Here is a 22721-nt window from a genome sequence, read left to right on the forward strand (position 1 = left end):
CCTAAAAGTTGTGTATGTATAGTTCTGCAAGCAAGAATTCTCTAGTTTGAATGTGAGTATCTATCTCAAGATCCTTGAGCATTAAATAGGGAGAAATTTTTGCCTCAGAATAGAATTAACATTGATCTAAGAAGGAAGCCTAAACTGCCTAGCATAAAATGTGAAAAATCAGCGACAGTACAAGTTGGGGACTTTTCAGAACATTTTACACCCTGAAATATAAAGCAAAGGGAAAAAAATGGGTGAGTTGTTTCTTCTGTTGATACTTCTTCATAGTATCTTCAGGGTTATAAAGTTTACTGAGGAAACAGAAGATCTTGTATACCATCAGAAGAGTCTTTTTGTAACCTCTACTTCTTGAATGTTACAGAACCATCAAGCGAACAAATAGCCTTTTTTTAGAGAAAAGTAATTTTCTGGTTTCAACCCACAGTCTGTCAGAGCTAGTGGACTATCAGAGACTTTGTGTACACAGCTAAATAGAAGGCGGCCAAGAAGTAAGCTCAAAGGCTTGGTGCTTTACGGTCTTGGATGCTGAAGTTTCTCTGTGTTTCAGGAAGTTCATTTGGCTCCTTCCAAGATCATTCACCAACACATTTTTAGATCAATCCAGGAGCTATTCACAAGCAAGAAAACTGCAGGGTTTGGCTTTCTGTATTATGCATTTCTTCAGATTTATCCCAGAAATCTTCACATTTGCAGCCATCCCATCATGATCTCCTTCCATGCCCACAAATACACTGTTTCTTGTTATAAAATAATTTCTCTGGTGTGTTGCATTGTAACTGTCACATTCCCATATTACAATCAGAACTGAAAAACATAAAATAACTACTTGGTCTTCATGCCATATATACATCATATGGAGTCTTGCATGAGGTAGTGTGGATATGCCTGGTCTGCCTTAGATGTTGCTGGCTATTAACATTGTCGACATGAACTTAGTATGATGTATGTCACTTAGTCTCCTTTACTTAGCATTATAATGAAAGATCTGATTTCTTTGTAAGTTCTTTCATTGTTTATTAATGTTCCCTGTGTTAAACTGATAAAAATTCAACAGCATTATAGTTTACTAATTTAGAATTTTTCTTAATAAGCCATTAAGAAAACTACATGGTACAGGCAACAGAGCAGCTGAGTGATCAGCAAAAGTCTCTATTTAAAAACAGAGGAATAGAAAGTGAATGTTGTGGAGCCGCAGCAAACAGCAGCTACAGTAAGGGGGGGATGATAAGGAATGCAATATATGCCTGAAAGGAATTTAAATTAGACCTTGCAGTTTTGGATGGTTTCTGGAATCCTTAAATCAGTATAAAAATACAGCGGGAATCAAAAGATTATGCAGAGTATTTTAAACTGAAGATATGGGCAACAGCAGTAGAAGTGCATAAAAGAAAACAAACGTCTACAAGGAGCAGTCTTCAGAATGAAAGCAGACTATGAAAGGAACAATATAAGGGACTGAATAAGCTTGGCAAGAAATCACTGGTCTAAGCATTTTCCAGATTTGAGTAAAATTGTTACAGTTGAAGAGAAAACCAAACAAAACATTGTAGACCAATTTTGCAACTATCTGAAAAGAAACAATATATTCACATGGCACAACATTTTCATGAATTGCTCATGGAAAACATTTAATAAACAACTATAATAGCATCTTGAGCAATAGAGAAAGTCACTGCTGGCCGTATATAACCATGGTCCTGCAGGAAGATTTAAGAGTCATAAGCCTTTTCATAGCCTTATTAGTTGGTTAACCCTTATCATATTTGACCATAGTCAAAAGCTAGTAATGCCCTATATGTTTTTATCCTCTGTGGCTGATTGTATGAAAATTACAAGAATTTTCAGATCGAAATAAAATGAAAAATCCAATATGTAGAGATAGCTCACAATGAAATGTGCTCATTGAGGTGCGAGGTGCGAGGCCAAGAAGAATTAACCATTGCTCGGTGAAGGAGTTGTTAATTGATGAGTGAAGCACATTTGAAAATTCTTAGTCTAAATAAGTTTATATGTCTCCTGAGAAGTGATATATATATTTTTATATATATTAAAATTAAAAGGTGTCCAAGCTTACATGGCAGCAAATAATAAAAGCAAGAGCAATAAAAATAATAAGAACAAGAAGCATTAATAAGCAAGGTTAAATCTACCTAGACTTCCTGCAAAGTTCAGCAATGTATATAGCATACTGAATAGCTATGAAAATATGCATATTCCATCAAGAATGGGCTATTTCTGATTAACGAAACCAGAGACATAAAGTATCCTGGGGATAAAAATCTTGTCTGGGTACTTGTCATGAAAACAAGCCTTCCAGCAAACTAGCTCATTTCAGGGAGAGAGGCCCTTCAGACTGAATTTGAGGTAAAAAGACTAAGACCTTTTTTTTTTTTTTTTTTTTCTCATCTTTGTGTTTTTATAAGTGTTTAGAACTGTTTCTCAATGTAGACATAGCAAATATATTTTTTAATTTGCTTTTCACCTTGGTCTTTAATTGCAGTAAGCATGATTTGAAAACAAGTCATTGTTTGGTTGAGTGTTTTTAAATAAACAAGCTATGGGAGAACTTTAGCAAATGCCCAACTCATCAGTGCATTCCTCAGAATATAGAAAATATGCAGGTTGTGTCTTCCCACTATTGCACAGCCAGCAGCAGAAGCACCCTTTATGTGTTTATGATCCTCATAACACAGAAACACATAAACTCTCTGAAATGCAGGCAAATCGCAAAAAAAGGCACAGTTCCAAGGGGTTTTAGCCATGTTGTAATAAAATACTGTTGGTAAGTTCATGGTGTAAGTAAGTGGAGAGGAGCTGCGCTTATGAGAGGCCCATCTAATTGGGAACTTTGTTAGGAATAAAAACTAGGAAGGCAATAATTTGACTTTGAAACAAGCAAATGATTTTGATTCTGTCAATTAGGTAAAAGGCAATTCAATCCTTTCATGTGCTCATTTCTTACACTGGAATAAATTTATGCCAGAAGATGAGCAAGCTATGACATGGTTTGTTCTGTTTGGTTTGACTGCTAAGAATCAGTTTTAGGAAAAATCATAAACTATGGAATATTCAAAGACAATCTTGATGAGGCAGGTAAGGTGCACAGATCATGCATGACATGATTTTTCTTATATATACAAATAAAGACAAACAATTATTGAAAACAAATGTTTGTAACTTTTAGGAAAATATTGGTTCTCTAGAGATGAGTATATGTAGGTTTTGATATACACAAGGTTTTATTGAAGGTCAAGTTACTGTATAAGGATGATGGGTATGAAAATAAAAACATTTAGCAAAGCAAAAAGTATTTGGAAGACTGAAAGTTTCCCCTTTTTACAGTCTTAGAATAAGAAAATATTCTCAGAGTGCAGGAAAACCATATCGTGTCCACATTTAAATAACAAGCTAAAAATACACACAATACATACATTACCATTATTTTAAAAACTTTTAAAAGGTCCAGAAAATTTTCCAAATATAATGATTTTTAATTGAAAAAGATAACTGTCTTTAATGTGTGATTAAATATGTCTTGATTATATGCAAATAAATTAAAGAGTATACTTCTGAGTTGCATTCAGAGAATCTCTTAATACTGAATCTGAGATACTCTTCTTGTCAAAGTCAGTGTATCATAACATCTTCATATCTTCACACCTTCATAACAGGAAAGGACGAGAACAGTTTCAAAGGAGTGTGTTCTCATTACATTTCTTTATGACTGCAGTATTTCCAGTCGAATACTGCCAGGCCTTTTATTTGTATAAAAACTAAAATACACACAATAAGATATGAAAGATAAATTCTACCATATTTTTTCTTCTTTTGTGGAAATATTCGAAAATCTTTGGATAATAGAATTAAATTCCTATCTGAATAACTTGAAGGTGACCTTTAAAAAAAAAGTTTGTTTTTGATTTTTTTTTCACAGTTCTATTTTTATAAACTTTAAATGACAATTTCTCTTTCCATATGAAAGAGATTTTTTTAATCTTTATATCTATATATATATACCATTTATGTTCTTTATAGCTTTTATTACTAACAAACTGACTTTCCTTGAAATTCTCTAACCTAAGTAAAATTCCCAATATGTGTTTTTTTTTCTTATTTCTCATATTAATTTCCTCTTTTAGGCAATAAAAGAAACATGTGGAAGCCAGAACTGCATCACCATCATGTGTGTTCCTATGACAGTTAAGTTCAGCTCTGTATTTGAGCATGACTGGTACAGACTGGTCTCTGTGACTTCTCAAAACCAAGGTAGAAAAGTCATACTCTTTCAGAAAAAAAATATTCTGTATATTTGCCTGGACTTTGAGAAGATGATTTAAGATCTCAGGAGGAAAGAGTGAAGATCATGTTTCTACCATTTAAAGTAGATTTGTCTATTATTCTTACACCTGCTTTTTGCAGTCTTCCCAAATCCATTGCTGTCTTATTCCTAAATATGGATGACACAGCAGAACAATGAAATAGTAGCAAATAAATACTCTATTAGGAGACATCTAATATCATAGAAACTATACATTTTTTTAAATGTATAAACCGCTAAACTTTCAGATATTGTAACACTTAATCTGGCATTACCTAAATTGTTCAAGCACAAACAGCCTCAAAGATAAATCCAGAAAATTATCCTAATTATTACCTTTTCCTCAACTTCAGCAGTTATCATAAACATCAATTTCTGCATCTTTAGTTTCCACCATATGCAGAGTACGGTTGTTCTGCACATTTATAGTGTAGAACATTACTAGGATGTATCACATTACCAGTGTTTCTAATAGCATAACTATGTGGTGCTGGGTTTTCTACAATTTTCTCTTCCTCTTTAAACTAACATTGCATTGAATCAATGTGGAGGACCACACATTGAAATTCTTTTCTACAGTGCATTTCAGAAACAAATACAATGTTTGAGTAGACTTCCTGACATTCTTATAAAGTAAAGAATTATTCATTTTTTTTACAAGAAGAAATGAAGCTTGAGGACACACAAAGAAAGAATCAACAGCTAGGTAGTGGTTACGGATTAAGAGTCAGATGCTTATTGAACTCTTTGCACTACATTAGAGGAGCTATAAAAATTGCAGCTGGAGTCAGGAAGGCTTTCCTTGATGCAGCTGCAGGATTGTTTGCTGAGGAACCTTGTGAGCTACAAGTTTCAGGTCAGAATCAGAGAGGTGTATTGACTGCACATATAGCTAGGAAACTAATACTTTAATGCACTTGAGTGTCCTGGGAACAGCAGCATAGCTGAAGGTGTACTTTTAGTGTTAGATGCAGATGACTGTACAGCTGTTCTTCCTCCACTTTGGACTGGATGCTTTTGGCCTGGAGACCAGACCCAGGCTTGTCTACTTAGATCATACTGCCTCTGACCAAAAGGCGCATATTGATACGGATGTAGTGATGCAAAGAAAACTAAAAAAAAAAAAAAAAAAAAAAAAGTGCTGGCTTTTATACAAAGGTGCTGGCTTTTATAAAACTCCATTCCTTATGGGTTGGAGTAAACATTGTGTTGGCCATGCTCCTGAATAATAACCAGTCCGAGGTGTTTCCTTCTCTCTAAATCACTGTATTGGCCCTTCAGCGCCTTTTCTTGTCTAGGATTTAAACTAGGCTCCCAAATAGACTAAATTAAACATCACTCCTAATCCTGTCCAGAGAATGCGACAAAGAACAGGGCAGAACAAACAAATCTGCCAAGCCCTGGCCATTTGCAGTCACTGAGTTTGAAAGAAGACTTTAAACTTAAACTTTGGGTGCACAAAGTATCATTTTTTTTCTGATCTCCCCATTGGCATGCATTTCACATGGCACTTCATTAGGCTGCAGTGCTGGTCAGAGGAACCCGTGTTGTTTAGGATACATTATTATATATTTTTTTCCTTTTCATTAGTTTCAGGAGCAGCACCTAACTCATTTTCAAGTTTCCCCTGGTCGTGTAGAAATAATTAATTTCATTTCAGTGGCTCTTGTTTAAAATAATGTTCAGCTGAGTATATTTAGGTTTCAAGGCTAGGTTTCCTGCATTTGATTATTGTATAAAAAATGAATCTTCTGTGTTTTAAATGGAAGTCATAGAAATAAAATTTTCTTTTCATTAATTCCAAGTGCCCATGCTGGCATCAATTGTGTATTGATTTATTTTTGAGATTTCAGTTTCCTGTAGTTTTATATTATCCTCAGGCACCACTGAGATTTGTGTATGGTTTAGCAGACAAAACACATGCTCTTGTTCTATGTGTATGTCTCTCTTACTCTTCTGGTAAATATTGGGTGTGGGATGAAAGGAACAGTAGGAGGTGTGGCACAGAGAAAACATCTGGAACTAGTATTCCTACGGTTTACTAGATACAAAAGATTAAAGTACTATTTAGAGGGAAATTTCACAGCAGATTTTTATAGAACTTTTATAGATTTCTGAGCCCATATTTTTACATATGCAAGTGCTTAGGAAATAGTGATAGAAAGTTGTTCTCATGGTAGTTCTTTAATATAGAACTCTAGTACATGTAAAAACTATTATGCTCATTTTGATGTGCACATTTTCAAACATATATCTAGTTTCATCCTGACCAAATCTGAATTTTGGAGAATGGCAGGTATCTGCATCATAAAAAAGCAACTTTTTCTGGTTGGTCTGTAACCCATTTAACTTTCACAAAACTATTCATCCTTTTGACTTCTGCATCATCATGGATGATCAGACGATCACCTGTGCCTCTAGCCTATAGGAGGTCGTTAGAGGACAGTTTCTAGAACTTTGATATTTTATTGAATGTTTCTTCTGGAAGAGGGTGGTGAAAATTGTAGCTTATGTGCCAGCTCTGGTGATTTCATCAGTCTCTAGCTACTACTGGGACTTGTCTGCCCTCCAGCTTTACCAAAAGGAGATGCTGAGAATCAAACCATCTGAAAAACTTTATGAAGCTGATGGTTGCATCTATTGCATCTATTGACAATGTCAATGCTGCTGGACATTTCTAACAGCTTTCTACTGCTGAATGGCTATGTAACCTCATCAATTTAGTAAGCTCTACTAAACCTACCCACTTTTCAAGATAGATACTTTCAAGATAGATACTTGAAGTTAACACAATTTACTCCCTGTCATTTTTAGATATACCTGAGTGAGGTAACCAAAAGTGTTCAAATAATTAGATAAATTTAGGTATCTGGAATCCAATTTCCTTTTCTGGGGTCATGAAATTAGCTCTCTGTACCAGTATTAGTGGAAAGCTAGGGTCTTATAACATCTGAATTGCCTAAATTCTGGATAGCTGTAGGATCTTCTTGACACAGCACCATAACAAGTCACAGCACCAACAGAAATGAATAAGAAAAGGAGGAATATGCAGAGATACCAGTAGCAACTTAGCCGCATCGGCCTCTCTCAGCATGGCTCATCATTCTGGGCTCAGTGCTATGGAAGGGCATGCGCTATTTCCATGCCAAGTTTAGTCAATAGTAATAGAGATCTCTGTTGTGATAATGAAATGTCTTAAAACTGCCTAAATTTGTTGTTCTCCCTGTCTTGAACATACTTCCTGAGGTGAAAAGGTGGGACAGGCAGTTCTAAAAGAGCTCTTGTGCCCAGGTCAGAGTGCCAGGAGAAAACAATTTTACTTAAAACTCCTACACAGCTGGAGTAATTTAAAACTCCACACAGTCACTTCATGACTAACACTTCAGCAAAGCACCCTGCATCCCATGAGAGTGCCTTGAGTATAAATGATGATGTCTCATATACTAAGGCCTGAGCATGTATGAATTTTGCAATGACTTTGAAGAGCAGCATTTCCTTTTTCTTTCGTTCTGACAATAGTATGACATACACAGACCCTTAAAAAAAAATTAGGCTTGAGCAAAAGCAGGTAAGCCAAGTCTTAAAACTTGAAAGATCAGATTGATTTTTACAATATCAAATGGGGATAAAAACATGGGATTACCCTGAAATCATTATTATAATTGGCATGGTTAGAAGAAATAGCATGGAAAAAATGAGGAGGATTTATTTTTCTTTGGAGACTCCTATCATTTACCCTAGCAGAATACACTGAAAGCTACCAATGAAAACTGCAATTTTATATGTGTATTATAATAACTATAATGAGTATACTTTTTCTGAAATTCTGTTAAAAGAACCCAAATAGATGCTCTGATTAAATACAGTATATAGCAGGTGAGGTATTCTACTCAAAATTCTGTCAAATTAAGTCATGGTCATAATGCATTATATTAATAGTTTGCATTAAACTTTTGCTTTGAGGTTTTTTTTGGTTTAGTTTGGTTTGGTTTTGTTCTGGGATGCTAACTGCAGCAAGGCTAATACTAAAAAAAAAAAAAAAAAAAAAAAAAAAAAAAAAAAAAAAGTCCAGTCCAAATTTCATCTCAAATTCATACCATGTTTTATGATTTTGCTGTTAATACTGTGAGGGAATTCTTTTCTTTTTAAATTAAAACATGTATTACTAAGTTTTTCAATCTGTTAATTAAACTATTCCATATTCACTCTCAATATGAAGGAAATTATGCACAAAATTTAAAGTTTAGAAAATATGTTTAAAATATTTCAGCTGAATTATTTATTGTTCTATTTACAATTTGTGAACATAATTGGTTGAACTGTCTCCTCAGAGCATTGTATTTATTAACCATGTCTACATTTCATTTCTTCAGGCTACAGTAAAAGTGACATATCTGTTATCTGCCTCAAAAAAACATTTTGAGGATTAATCATTTATTTCTAGATTTCCATCAGGAATCTGCAGTTAGCTTCCTGAATTTATATTTAGGTATTTCCCAGTCAGTCTTAGTTCCTGATAATATTAGCCAGTCTATTTTTTTTTTTTTTTTAATAAAAAGTCTTCTGAAAATAGCTTTGCTATTTGGAAAATTTTATGAAGCTTTACCAGTTAGTTAATAAGGCCACATGAAAAAGGTGTGCTTCCAATCTGATGAATGAATATTTACCTGCAGAATATATTACGACTTTACTATGACTTTATATTAATCCAAATGACAACACTTCTCTTCATTTTATCATCAGAATATGCCTAAAGCTAAAGTCAGTCTTACATGTTTTCGTTTTCAGAAAGTGTTTTCACGGAGCAGATCAAAATACTAAAATATGAGTTGGCCCCTTTTTTTTTTTCACGTTTAGAGGCATTGCCATTCTTGTTGTTGTTGTTGTTTTTGTTGACATTGCAGCTTGACAATCCCCATAAGAATTAGCAATGTCACAAGTATATTAGTCACTTGCATCAATTCAGTCACTTCATTATAGACAACCCCCACAACTTAGTCAAAATCTGTGAAAAGGTGTGTCTTGCCATGAAAAAATCATGTGTGTGAAGAACATTGTACAAAATAACATTTCTACACCCTCTACCAGAGAATTTATTTTGGATAAGGTAATTGAGACTTACAAATGTGAAAGTTTCAGAGTCAGTTCTAAGAAGCAGAAATGGTGCATTGAAGGGAAGTCTAAAATGTTTTTATATAGCTTAGCTATCCATTTCAAGGAAGAGGACTAAAACAAGTACTAAGAGAAGATACTGGGCATCTATGATAATGAAATAATTTTGCAAATAGTGGTAGCCAAAGGCCTTTAAAACTATTGTTTTATATCTTTGGTTTTCACCAATTAGTTATCAAATTGTGGCTGACAAATAACCATAAGCACAGCTTTCTTACATTATCCTCCATATTCACCAGTAATTACCTTTTCTGCATGTCAGATGTAAAAAAAAAAAAAAAAATTGTGGCACTCAATCAGTGAATGAAGAAAGACGTTCTTACTCTGAATAGTGTGACAACTTTATCAGTTAAATAATGGTGCCTTATTCCAAAGAATACTTGTGCTTGTGGTTGTTACTTGTGCTTGTGCTTTTTACAAGAAGATATCCTACACAGATAAAAGTATTTCAGTGTGCAGCCACTGCAGCTTGTTTATCACTGATGACAAACCAGGTAAGTGCACTCTTATGATGAAAGCACAGATAAAATTCAGTTATACATTAACTTGCTTTCAGCATTTCTTTCCATCAGACAGATGAATATGTAAAAACTCTTTTTCTTTTATCAGTATGAAGGAATTTGTATTGTCGTTATTCTGAGGGGCCGAGGGTTACAGGCTAAACATGTACATACCAAAAGAACAGACACTATACTGAATAGATAACCATTAAAATATGAAGCTATAAGCAAATGCTTGAGAAGCTCATATTTACGAAGAAAAGAGAATTAAAAAATGAGGTCATATTAACTCAACAACAACAAAAAAAAATGCAGCAGTGTCAGAATGTAGCTCCTCAGTTTTGTGATACTTCTCAACCTGAATAACTGCATGTTACATCTACCAATTCCTTGACAACTATAGTGAAACAATGCTTAATATGTTTTTTTTTCCTGTGCTTACACTTCCATACAACAGGAAAAAAATATATAAATGCAGTGATAAATGCTACAAATGAGGTATACATAAATCTATTTGTAGTGGTGCTTTCTTCTAGTAAGTAATAATGCATTTAGGATGTTTTACAAGTATAACACCTTAAATTAACTGAGAGCGGGCTTACTCAGATGATGTTCTGAGAACAGTGTTGCTGTGATCTTCCTAGGATCCCTTCACTCTGTTTTCTTTGGAAGGAGGTAAATAGTTAATAAAGTTCCTTTTCTTCTTCTGCCTCTAATCACTTGCTCCAGTCCTCTCCTAATGCCTTTCACTACTGCCTTTTTCCCTGACTAGAGACACCCACCCTGTAGATCAGATCCCTGAAAATGTATTTACTTTTGTTGCAGTTTGATGCGGGGAGGGGGGGAAATTTGGTAAGAGATGAATCCCCTTCTGTTCCAGCTGATACTCAAGGGTTAGAGGGATTATGGGCAGCTGGACTCATCTCTTAATAGAGATGTCTTAGCTATATGCCCCACTCTGGCAGTATTGGATTCATGAACAGCCTGTTGACCGTAGGTCCGATGGCCTTCAGAAAAAGAGGTCATGTTCACGAATAGCACTATTTATTCAAATGCAACATTTAGAAAACAGGTTTTGGATGTTAGTATAGGAAATTCTCTACTACAGTGTGGGGTTCTTAGCTAGTGCCTAATGTACCAGTGCACAATCATCACTCACCCAGAAGATGGGAGAGGGCTCTAAATCTTGAGGAGTCTCCTCAGGGAGTGTCCTGACCTGAGGGCAGGAAAGGAGTTCAGTCTGTTGACTGATTCAGAAGTTATGATGGAGTCTTCCCTTTCTTCTCTTTCTTCTTCCTTAGTTCCTCTTCCTCCATTCTTACCAATCCCATTCTTCCTATCTTGTTCTTACCACTCCATTCTTTCTTCCTACAATATCCCTCCTTATTTCACCTTTTATATATTTTCTTTTACATTTAGGTGGAGCTTGAGTGACTCTAGTCATACTTACTTTTGTTATTCCATTGATTTAAACAAATCTCCTGAGTTAACTGAAAATCTAGAGAGCATGTTCAGTGAGGAGTGGTCATTCTTTGGAAGCAGGTGACTTCTGGGATGGGGTTGTGTATTATAATGAGATTAGAAGGAGAAGTTCGAGCAAAGTCTATCAGAAGGGACTGATCTGCCACCATTGTTGGCCCTGTACCAGACATCATACCATGTGGCTTATCAGCTGCATGGCACCAGGAGGTTGCCACCTCTGCAGGGAGTACAACAGAGTTTGGCCGTGATGTCTTCCATCCGCTCCACTCTTTATTCACTCATCGTCTTCACGGCACCATCAGATTATCCCCTCCGCGGGGAAGCCAACAAAGTTTGGCCATAGTGTCTGCATTCTGTCCACTCTCCATTTATTCTTATTAGTATGTGCTAGGAGGGCAGATTGTGTTGCCAAGGGAATGGTGGAGAGGTAGGTTCGACACATACCAACCATCCTGGAAGTGTTAACTGTCTCTCACCTCAAGCAAGCCTCTGTAATACCATAACTTCTTTTAGACCCTAATTTCCCTCTAAGTTCCCCTTTCTTGAGCAATTCTCTCACAACTTTTAAAACTGAGAGACCTGGTTACAGAATGGCCCCACAGCCAGTCGTAAAGGAAAAACTGAATGAGCATTACGGAGTAATGCAGGGTGGCAAAACTAGCAGAAACAGAAAACACATTTATCAAGAAAAAGAATAACCATTCCCTGAAGAGATTGTGTGTTACATATTGCCAACATAAAGCCTGTACTTGGAAGTGAGAGCAAGGATACCTATCAAGCTGTCATCAGAGACCTTCAGCTTTCCAGGCTCTATGTGCAAAAATTCCCTTTTGCTAGAGCACCAGAATGTTACCCATGCAAGTGGGAGTGCACCTAAATGCGTCCAATCATGACAAGAAACGATTTGGGCTGGCGGCTGTGTTAATGAAGCTGATTTAATCACAAGGTCTTGCTAGTTAGGACTGCTTCGGCCTCACTCGCTCCTTCGTGTTCTGCATGGCATATGTGAGGCTCCCAGGTGGCAGAAGAGATAGAGAAGAGCAGGAAAGATGCAGGTGCTGAGCATCTCCTGGGAAGTTATCATGACAGACTGCATGCTACCTAACATATGGGTCAGCATAAAGCACTATGCTTCTGGTATTTCACCACTACGTTGAAGAGCTAGGAATAGAACCACAGAATCATTATGGTTGGAAAAGACCTGTAAGATAATTGAGTCCAACCATAAACCCTGCAACACCATAGCTGCTAAACCATAATCCTAAGTGCCTCAACTACACATTTTGGTAATGATACCTGCCTTACAGGCTGTGGCATCAGTTAGAGACACAAATATCCCAAACTGTAATTTCACCTCTATGCCTAAATACTTAGTTGCAAACAGATAGTGTCAAAGCAGGTTCTTTTGACATCTCCATTTTTAAATATCTTGAAGGGCTTCTCAATTGTCTGACTCACACAATCCAGGATTTTTTAAGATCATGAGGTCTAGTACCAAAATTTGTGCTTGAGTTCACGCACAGAATCACACAGAATGGTTACGGTTGGAAGATACCTCTAGAGATCATCTAATCCAACCCCCGCCCCTCCCAAGCACAGACTCCTAGAGCACGTGGCACAGGGTGGTGTCCAGGCAAGGTTTGAAGATATCCAGAGAAGGAGACTCCACAACCTATCTGAGCAGCCTGCTCCAGTGCTATGTAACCCTCACAGTAAAGTTATTTCTCATACAGAGGTGGACCTTCCTGTGTTTCAACTTACACCTGTTGCCCCTTGTCCTGTCACCGGCCGCCACAGAGAAGAGTTTAGCCCCATCTTCCCTACACTGAACCCTCGGGTACTTGAACATGTTGATCAAATCTCCTCTCAGCCTTCTCTTCTCCAGACTAAACAGGCCCACCTCACTTAATCTTTCCTCATATGACAAATGCTCCAGTCCCTAAACTTCCATTTCTTGAATACTGACAGAGATAGTGAGTCCGCCACTTCCTGGGAAGCCTGTTCTCATGTTTGACTCCTCTTCCCACGTAGAAATTCTTCCTAATGTCTAACCTGAACTTCCCCTAGCACAGCTTGAGGCCATATCCTATCTGTAGTTCTTTTGGAGAAGAGACTGACCCCCACGTCACTGTAGAGAGCAATTAAAGTCTCCTCTGAGCCTCCTCTTCTCCAGACTAAATAACCCCAGCTCCCTCAGCTGTTCCTCATAAGGTCTGTGCTCCAGCCTCTTCACCAGCTGCTTTGCCATTCTTTAGACATGCTCCAGCACCTCAATGTCCTTCTTGCAGTGAGGGGCCCAAAACTGAACACAGTACTTGAGGTGAGGTCTCACCAGCACTGAATACAGGAGAATAATCTCTTCCCTGGTTGTGAAAATGTTGCCGTTTGAAAGCCGTAGTGATAGCGGTGGTGGTGGGGGGAAAGGAGATATCAAATCAATATCGGATTCACAAACAGTCTGGGGACCGTAGGTCCGATCGCCTTCCTAGGAGTGAATCAAGTTCCCAAATAGTGTGATCAACTATAAGCTCGACTCTGGCAATATTGGATTCACGAACAGTCTGTCAACTGTAGATCCCCCATACAAGTAGTCGAGTTCACAAACAGTATGATTTATTCAAATGCAACATTACAAAGCAGGGTTCGGATGTCAGTACAGGAAATTCTCTACTAGAGTGTGGGGTTTTTAGCTAGCTCTGATGTACAAATGTGCAACCATCACTCACCCCAGAAGACGGGAGAGGGCTCTCAGTCTCAAGTCTTCTCAGGCGGCGTCCCAGCCTGAGGAGAGGAAAGGGGGATCAGCGCATCGACTGATCCAGAATTTATGATGGATTCTTCCCTCTCACTTCTTAGTCTTCTCAGGCAGCATCCCAGTACAAGGGGAGGGAAGGGGGCTCAGCCTGTCAACTGACCCAGGAGTTAGGATGGTTTCTTCCCCCTTGCTTTTCATCCTTAGTTCACCTTTTATACCTTTCTTTACATTCAGGTGGAGCTTGAGTGACTAGAGTCATACTTGATATTGTTATCGATTGGTGAAAAAGTTCCTCGCTTTCATTTAAAGGTACAGTCAACTGAAAATCTAGAGCGCATGCTCAGTGAGGGGTGGTCATACCTCAGAGGCGGGTAACTTTTGGGATGGAGGTGTGTTTTTCACATTATAATGAGCAAAGTTCAAGTAAAGTTCATCTGAAAGGAGTGATTTGCCACCTTTGCTGGCTCAGCACCGGACTCGTTATCGTGTATCTCCCATTAGCCACTGTGTGGCTTATCAGCAGCCCAGCACAGGGAGTGCAACAGAGTTTGGCCACGGTGTTTTCACTCCCCTCCACCCTCCCTTACTCCCCTCTGCAGCTGCGAGGAGGGCAGATTGCGTTGCCGAGGGAACCATGGAGGATCAGAGTCCATGCACACCAGCCATCCTGGAACTGGCAACTGTGTAGCACCCCAAGCAGGCCTCTCTAATGCCAAAACTTCTGTTAGGCCCTAGTTTTCCCCTCAGTTCCTGCTTTCAAACAATTCTTCCACACTGGTCCTGCTGGCCACGCTGTTCCTGATACAAGCCAGGAGACTTTTGGCCTTCTTGGCCACCTGGGCACACTCCTGCCTCATGTTCAGCCACCCATTGACCAACACTCCCAGATCCTTTTCTGCCACACAGCTCTCCAGCCATTCTGCCCCAAGCCTGTAGTGCTGTATGGGATTGTTGTGACTGAAGTGCAGGATGCGGTACTTGGCCTTGTTGAACCACCAATCTAGCCTGTCCAGATCCCTCTGTAGAGTCTTCCTATCCTCAAGCAGATCAACTTGTCCTCCCACCTTGGTGTCATCTGCAAATTTGATGAGGGTGCACTCAATCCTCTCATGCAGATCATTGATAAAGATATGAAAGAGGACCAGACCCAACACTTACCCCTGGGGAACACTGCTTATAACTGGTCACCTGATGGGTTTAATTCCATTCACCACCACTTTCTGGGCCCAGCCATCCAGCCAGTTCTTCACACAGCAAAGAGTACACCTGTCTAAGCCACGAGCTGCCAGCGTCTGCAGGAGAAGGCAGTGGGAGACTGTGTCAAAGGCCTTGCTGAAGTCTGCATCGACCATGCCCACAGCCTTTCCCTCATCCACTAGGATGGTCACCTGCTCATAGAGGAGATCAGGTTGGTGAGGCAGGATCTGCCTTTCTTGAATCCATGTTGGCCGGGTCTAATTTGCTGGTTTCCACAAATATGCTGTGTGATCACCCTCAGGACGATCTGCTCCATAACGTTTCTCGATACCAAGGTCAGACTGACAGGCCTGTAGTTTGCCAGATCTTCCATCTGACCCTTCTTGTAGATAGGTGTCACATTGGCAAGTGTCCAGTCATCTGGGACCTCCGCTGTTGACTAGGACCGCTGATAGATGATGGAGAGTGGCTTGGTGAATTAGTCGTGTAACACAGGAGCACAATGAACTCTGAGCATGGATAGATTCAAGCAGGGAGGATCTGTGAAATAAAAAGGAAAGCAAAAATAAACATTCATTAGGTTATGTGGAGTTAGACTGTATATTTCTTGATAAAAAGATTTTAAAACATTTTATTTGTATCTCAGAAGAATACTGAGGAGACAAGTTCACTGGAATAATTTTCTATTCTGAATGTTACTTTTAAAACTGACTTGAACAAGAGGAAGAGTAGTGGGAAAAAAATGTTAACGTAATTTAAAATTAAACTTAAAATACTTTCTAATACCAGATTTCAGCATGCCTGAGATAGCACTTCCTAGGCTGCAGTTGCAATAACAAATGCTGTGTTCTTGAGAAAAGCTCCCAGTATAGTCAATAGAGAGAAGAACCTCTAAGCAGATGACTCAGTTCACCTGTGATAGGTGTCTAGCTATCTTCAGTGTATTTGTTTAAAAACAAATAGGATTTTTTTTTAAGTGCCTCTACTCATTAAGTATCTAGTTCAGCTAGCCTGCTTCTGGGAATAGACCGTTATTATTTTTTTTTTTATTAAAAAAAAAAAGAAAAAAGAAAGAAAGGGTGGTAAGAATAGCTTTCTATCAGTGTTTGCATTAAAGACAAACATTTACCCTTAGGAAACTAGAAAAACTCTATTATGTTTTTTTTTTTTTCTTTTCCAGATCAACATGCATCTCATAATTGCCAGCAAAGCATAGCACTCTTCCAGGGAAGTCGACAGAGAGTGTGTCCCCCTCTCCTCCTGTTGAAGTAAAGCCGCTGCTAGGCCAGGGATGACAGAATCATGAGGCAGTACAGACAGCCTCTCATCCACATCTGAGATTCTTTGCCTTGATTTTAGCTGAGTTCCTGCACTTTCTTTTAGACAGTTGCTGAAACAGTCCTAACAATAAGGATCACGAACATCCACATACTTCCCAGTCAAATGCTGTAATTATCAAGCTGAAGTAAAATGGCTGGTTACTTTCTGAACTGGTGACTGCCCTGCTGGATCAGTACTGGATCTGAAGGGAGAAGCTGGCATGTGCCTTCATGAACAGCATTACTTATGTTAATGGCAGCTGAGACTTCTGACTTCCTCTCACTTCCTGTGATATGTCCTACCTGGAATAATGAATGGTCTGCTGTCTCTGGGCTAGAGACTGTAGCTTTTCCAAGCTTTATTCCACAGTTAAATCAAAACTTCTTTGATTCTTAATCTTGGTAGCATATGAAATCAGTCCATGTATCTCTACAGCAGGTACTTCAGCACAGGACCGAGAGTCTTGGGGCCTTGCAGTCCAATGACGGAGCAAATTTAAGAACCTACAGGACTACACAGTGCTAGACAGAGGACAACTTGGATCTAATATTCTTAATACAGAATTTGAGGGATATTTTTTGTTTCACAGTTCCACTTTTGTGGCATGTTTTCTCCCTTGCAGATACCTTCTTAGTCTCATTTGTAAAACTGAGAAGGATACTGACCTCCTTTTTACAGTACTTCTGAAATATTTTGGAGAAAAACGTAATAAAAAATACACGTAGTAATGGCACTTGAGATTACTTTTATGCTAGTTAATGTGCTTCAGATCAAATACCTATTAATCATTGAAGTGAAAACATATAAAGGCTTGTACACTCAAGCAGATATATTATACATGCAATGGCTTCTTGTTGTGCATTGATTTATGGCATCTGAAATGAACCAAAATGGAGGATATAGAATGTATCTTATGGAAATAAGGTGATAAAAAATGTAATGTGAAGCACAATAAAATTAAAAATGGAAAAGTGAATATATATATATATATATATATATATATATAACATCAGTGTTAAGTAAACTAGATAAATAACCATCTATGGATGCTTATTCAAACTTCACCTGTGTTGAAAAAGAGCTACACAGTGTATAAGTTATACTTCCATTTCATCTGTTTGTGTTAGTTTGCCATGATTTCAAACAAGTTCTTTACCAATAGCCTCTGCTCTCAACTGTATACACTTTCACATATACTATACACACATATTCACTATACACACAAAATAAAGTCATATTTCAGAAAGAAAAAAATATATTCATTAAACAAAAACAGGATAAAAGAAAAATACACAGAAAATAAATACATGTAAATTCTTAAATTTTGGACAAAAAAAATGAACTTCCCAAGATTTCTCAGCATGAACTTTGCTATACGGAGCAACTGGCTATATCAAAATATGAACAGGTCCCATCCTCAAATATATGTTATATTCTTTCCAGCTAAAATGAATCAAAATACTAACTGGTGAATCAGTTTTAATGCAAACAAGAAATTTTGCGTATTCTGTCTTGACCTATACTGTAAAGTGCATGTAGGGTACAAGGAATTGTGTTAGTAGAGTGGATCTGGAGGATCTTTGGGAATTGAACAAACATCAGATGATAATATTACTAAAGATTTAGTACAGCTATCAGAATAGTATTCCTACCTCTTTTCAGATAATGAAATGCAAAACTGAGTAAAAACAAGCAAAAAAAAAGTGATAAAAGAATAAAAAAGAATAATTCCTGTAAAGTTACAAAATGAAGCTATTTTCAATTTATGCCTACTTTATTTTTTTTTTCTTTTTACTAAATCAGTCCACAGTTCTTTAATTTCTAAATGGGTACTGAAATGACTCATAGAATTCCGTGAGCATAACAGACATAAATGCTTGGTAGGGAGCTGCAAAAATAAAGGAATCTGCAACAGAAGTTGACTTCAATTCAAAGAAAAACTTTTTATAGATGTTTCTAATAGGAATATGATGAAAAAAAGGGAAAATAAAAACAATTCCATGTGAATTGCTTGAAACACTTGATTCAAATTAAGAAGGAATGGAGGAAGGAGTCCAGCTCCACAGTTACTCCCCTTTCCCTGCACTTACAAATAAACAGCTGAAGACCCTAAAGCGAAGAACATAAGGGTTTGTTTGGCAGAGCTAGATTAATCACCACCATCCATCTACGAAGTCAGGCAACCCGATCTATTCAGAAGGTATGTTTTCCCTGTTTCCATGACTATTCTTCATTAACATATCATTTACAATCTGCTACTATTAGTGAAAGGTGAGATTACATAATAATTGCACGCTCTAGCCATGCACTGTAACTAAGCATAGCAGACCTCAGGATCTTCTGGAGGCATCCCTTTGACTACATTCGCAAGTTTTCCCAGGAATACTGCCTCATGCAGCATTTCTGCTTCTCCAGCTGTGCAGCACCTGATCTCACCACTTCCAGTTGAAATTGCTGCCTTGAATAACATTTGTACTGCTGTGCCATTCTGCCATTGTTTTATTCCTAAAAGATAAAGCATTCTGTATGGTTATCTCTGATGTAGGGTTTATACTGGAAGTGAAATTATCATTTGGGTAGGAAAGACCCTCACCAGGTCCGTAGTCCAAACCTAGACCCCAGGCCAAGCCAGCTCTGGGGTCAGACAAGGCCTGTGTCCAGCTGAGTCTTGAAAACATCCAAGGACAGAGGTAGCGCAAAATTGTGGGGTACCTGCTCCACTGCCAGAGGGTCCTCACAGGGAAAAGTTCTTCCTTCTATCCTGAACCACTTTATTTTCAAATCATCTTGTTGTGATGTTTTCAACTCCCTGCAGTGAGGACCCCAACTCTATCTCCTCAGTGATCCCTTGTAGGCCGCAGAGGGCCCCCAAAGCTGTCCCTTCCACAGATCTCTCCTCATGCGACAAAAGCTTCAGCCCCAACCAGCATGCCAGCCCTCCATGGATCACTATCCAGTTTGTGGGTTGCTCCTCCAGCTTGCCTAGGCCATATTGAGTTACATTGTGGGTGACTGTTGTTATGAGGAAGAGTAAGAAAATGTAATACTACATATAACGGTTCCCAGCCTGACCTCAAAAATTCATTCCCAAAGCAAAAGCTTATGAATAAACATTAGGAATAACCACAGTGCAGTCAAACTCTTTGCTGTAATAGACTTATTGTAAAGGGCACTGAGGAATACAGAGAGAATAGTTACTGGTAGGCTCACAAAACTTGAGATAATTTCAAGGTTAGAGATTAGCATACTCCACCATTACTTCCACAGATCTGATTAAACAGTGTCTTAAAAAGGAAAAAAAAAAAGGCAGGGGAAGAGCGAATCTAATGTTGTACTCTATTTATTTTAAAGAAAATTACTTTGGGTTCCCTCGGGAAGATAATAATTAAGGGTACAAGAGAAACAAAAAATTATCTGGAGATAGGCATCATCGTTCTTATGTGTGTAAATGAAAGCATTAGAGATTGCAGTCCTTTTTGCCCTCTATGATGCGTACTTTGAAGGATAAAGAGACAGAAAGGCTTTAAGTGATGGCACCTGCCAAAGGAGCTGTGATCCTTCACCTCCAAAGACATGCCCAAACTACAGGCATTTCTTTGTATAGCTATATCCAAACCCTGTGCTGATAGCTACAGATCTCTGACAGTAGAAGGAAAAAGGAAACTGCACGAAGGCTCTCTGATTTAACGCCTCTGCCAAAAATGAAGCTGTTAATCTGTGGAGTTGCTAAAGAAACAAAATTCACACACAGATCTAGAAAAACAAGATAGGGATAGAGAGGCAGAATTCTGCATGCAAATAAGAGAATGAAGGTAAAGGAAGGAGAAAATTGTTTTTCTTATTTATAACTCTTCTAAGAAATGCTTCATTTCAGTTTTGATCTTTTAAATTTTGTTTATAACATAGTTTTCTTTCTGAGTAACTTTAAGTAGTGCATTAAATAATTTATTGATTTTTTTTTTCAAGTAATTCATTCTCTGTGATTTAATTGCTGTGAAATATGTAAAAGAATTTTATAGAGGGTTGGAAAGAGCTACATGACCCATATTAAACAAACATATATATATATATATATATATACACACATATATATATATATAAATAAAAGTCAATTTGATATTGGAAGCCAAGCCTTATGTGAGCAGTCATCTTCATTTCCAAAATATTCACTTGCAAGAAGATTAGATGAGCATCCATATGTTGCAGAAAAATTACACTGAAATAACCTGCAGGGAAGGATTATGGCACTTTTATAGGGGTGTTATACCTTTAGTCATTTTAAATAGTTTTACATGGCTTGGCTTATAACTGTGAATTACAGTAGCTCTGTGGGCTAAGAAAAGCACTAGACATATCATGCAATTGATTTTGATGTTCAAACATTTACAATGTCAGATTTGATGGAAAGAGTGCAGAGTAGCCTTAAAAAGAGGTATTTCTGTGGTATCCTTTCACTTAGAGAAAAATCGTAATTTAAACATACATTCAAATGATAGAGTATCTAGGGAAGGAAAGAGTTTGCATCAGTGAAGGTAGCTGATTTCACATATCAGAAAACTTGCTACAAACTGGTACATTTTTATTCTGTTTTGCCATTTTCACAATAGCAAACAATTGAAGAGAGCTGAATAAATCAAAGGCTATTATTACAACAGTGATATATTGTATGCTGTTCTACATTATCAAGAGATAATGCAATAGTATCCTTGTGGATCATTCTTGGCAACTGTAAGCACTTGTCCACAAAACAGCTCATAGTGATGGGATGCCACAGCCCATGAAAAGAAATGCCATGCTGTTCAGTCATAACTATTGGAGCTGAAAGGACGAATTACATTTTATTGAGTGGATTAACAATTTTAAAAGAGTCCACTGCTACAAAAGCTATTTTAATATTGGATATGTTCTGCTAGTTTGTAAGACAGACAAGGATGAAGCCGTTTAAAGTGGAGCATTACACTAGGAGAAAAGCAGCATATGGCTCCATTTATGCTGCACTGGAGATAGAACTGCAGCGACATTGCACTGCAAGCAGCAGGTTCACAGTGCAAGTAAAACTTTGGCAATGCAAACCTTGTTGAGATTGTGAAAGTCTCCTCTGACACTACTGAGCCAGCTAAGTGATAGCATCCATGCAAATAGATTTAAGTAGTGTGGACATAGCCCAGGTAAAAGGCAGGGCAGGACAGGGCATTATCAGACCAGCTGTTAGTGTGTGTTGTGGCTATGCCAAGTAGTTGCTATTTGCCTTACTAAAGGATGAAGTGATGTTGTATTGGTACTCACAGGATGTTTTCATCCTAAGTCAGCACATGTTAATGCTTAGAGAATAATAATGTTATAAGCTAAGTTAAATACGATTAATATTGGCTGGCGCATTTACTTCCCACTTTTAAATGTCATTAAATTCCTTTATACAACTGGGGATAGCTGAAACATTAATTGTGCCTAAATCCAGGTTACACAGGCATCGCTGTAAAAGAAAGCAGCATTCTTGAGACTGCTCAGGAATTTTATTTGTGTGGGAAAAGGCAGTTTGCTATCCTATTTCCGTAGCAGGGTTGTGTGAAGGTGCTAATCATGTATTACAGAGGCAGATGGGCTGAAGAGCTTATTACATCCAGCTTTCTTCTGTTTTTCTTCCAGAGGCTATCACCACAGAAACTGCAGTAGTTCATAACTTGGCATATTAACTCAAGCCAGCCATCAATTTGCATTTACATGAATGTTTTCAGGCTTTAGATGCAGTAGCTGAGGAAAAAAACATGCTGCCTGATGAGGAAGTAGAGCAAATAACTGGAATCTAAAAATTCTGCAGCCACTGTAGCTAAATCTAGCAGATATTGAGGGCCTCTGCCCCGGAAAGGATGGTGGCAAGACTGTAGAGAGGGACACAGGAAAGCTAGGTGAGCAGTCCAAGTTCAGACATAAAAACCATTGTGGCACAGTAGTGAGATGTTTTAGGTTA

General features: G+C 37.9%; 1 pseudogene; it reads left to right on the forward strand.

The window, feature by feature from the left end:
* The window catches only part of LOC148595598 (uncharacterized), a 74145-nt pseudogene extending 58323 nt beyond the window's left edge, over positions 1-15822 (forward strand).
* The last annotated feature ends 6899 nt before the right edge of the window (positions 15823-22721 follow it).

This window comes from Tinamus guttatus, unplaced genomic scaffold (assembly GCF_059628265.1).
Source record: "Tinamus guttatus ecotype Peru unplaced genomic scaffold, ASM5962826v1 Tinamus_guttatus_pri_ptg000083l, whole genome shotgun sequence".
NCBI classification, from domain to species: Eukaryota; Metazoa; Chordata; class Aves; order Tinamiformes; family Tinamidae; genus Tinamus; species Tinamus guttatus.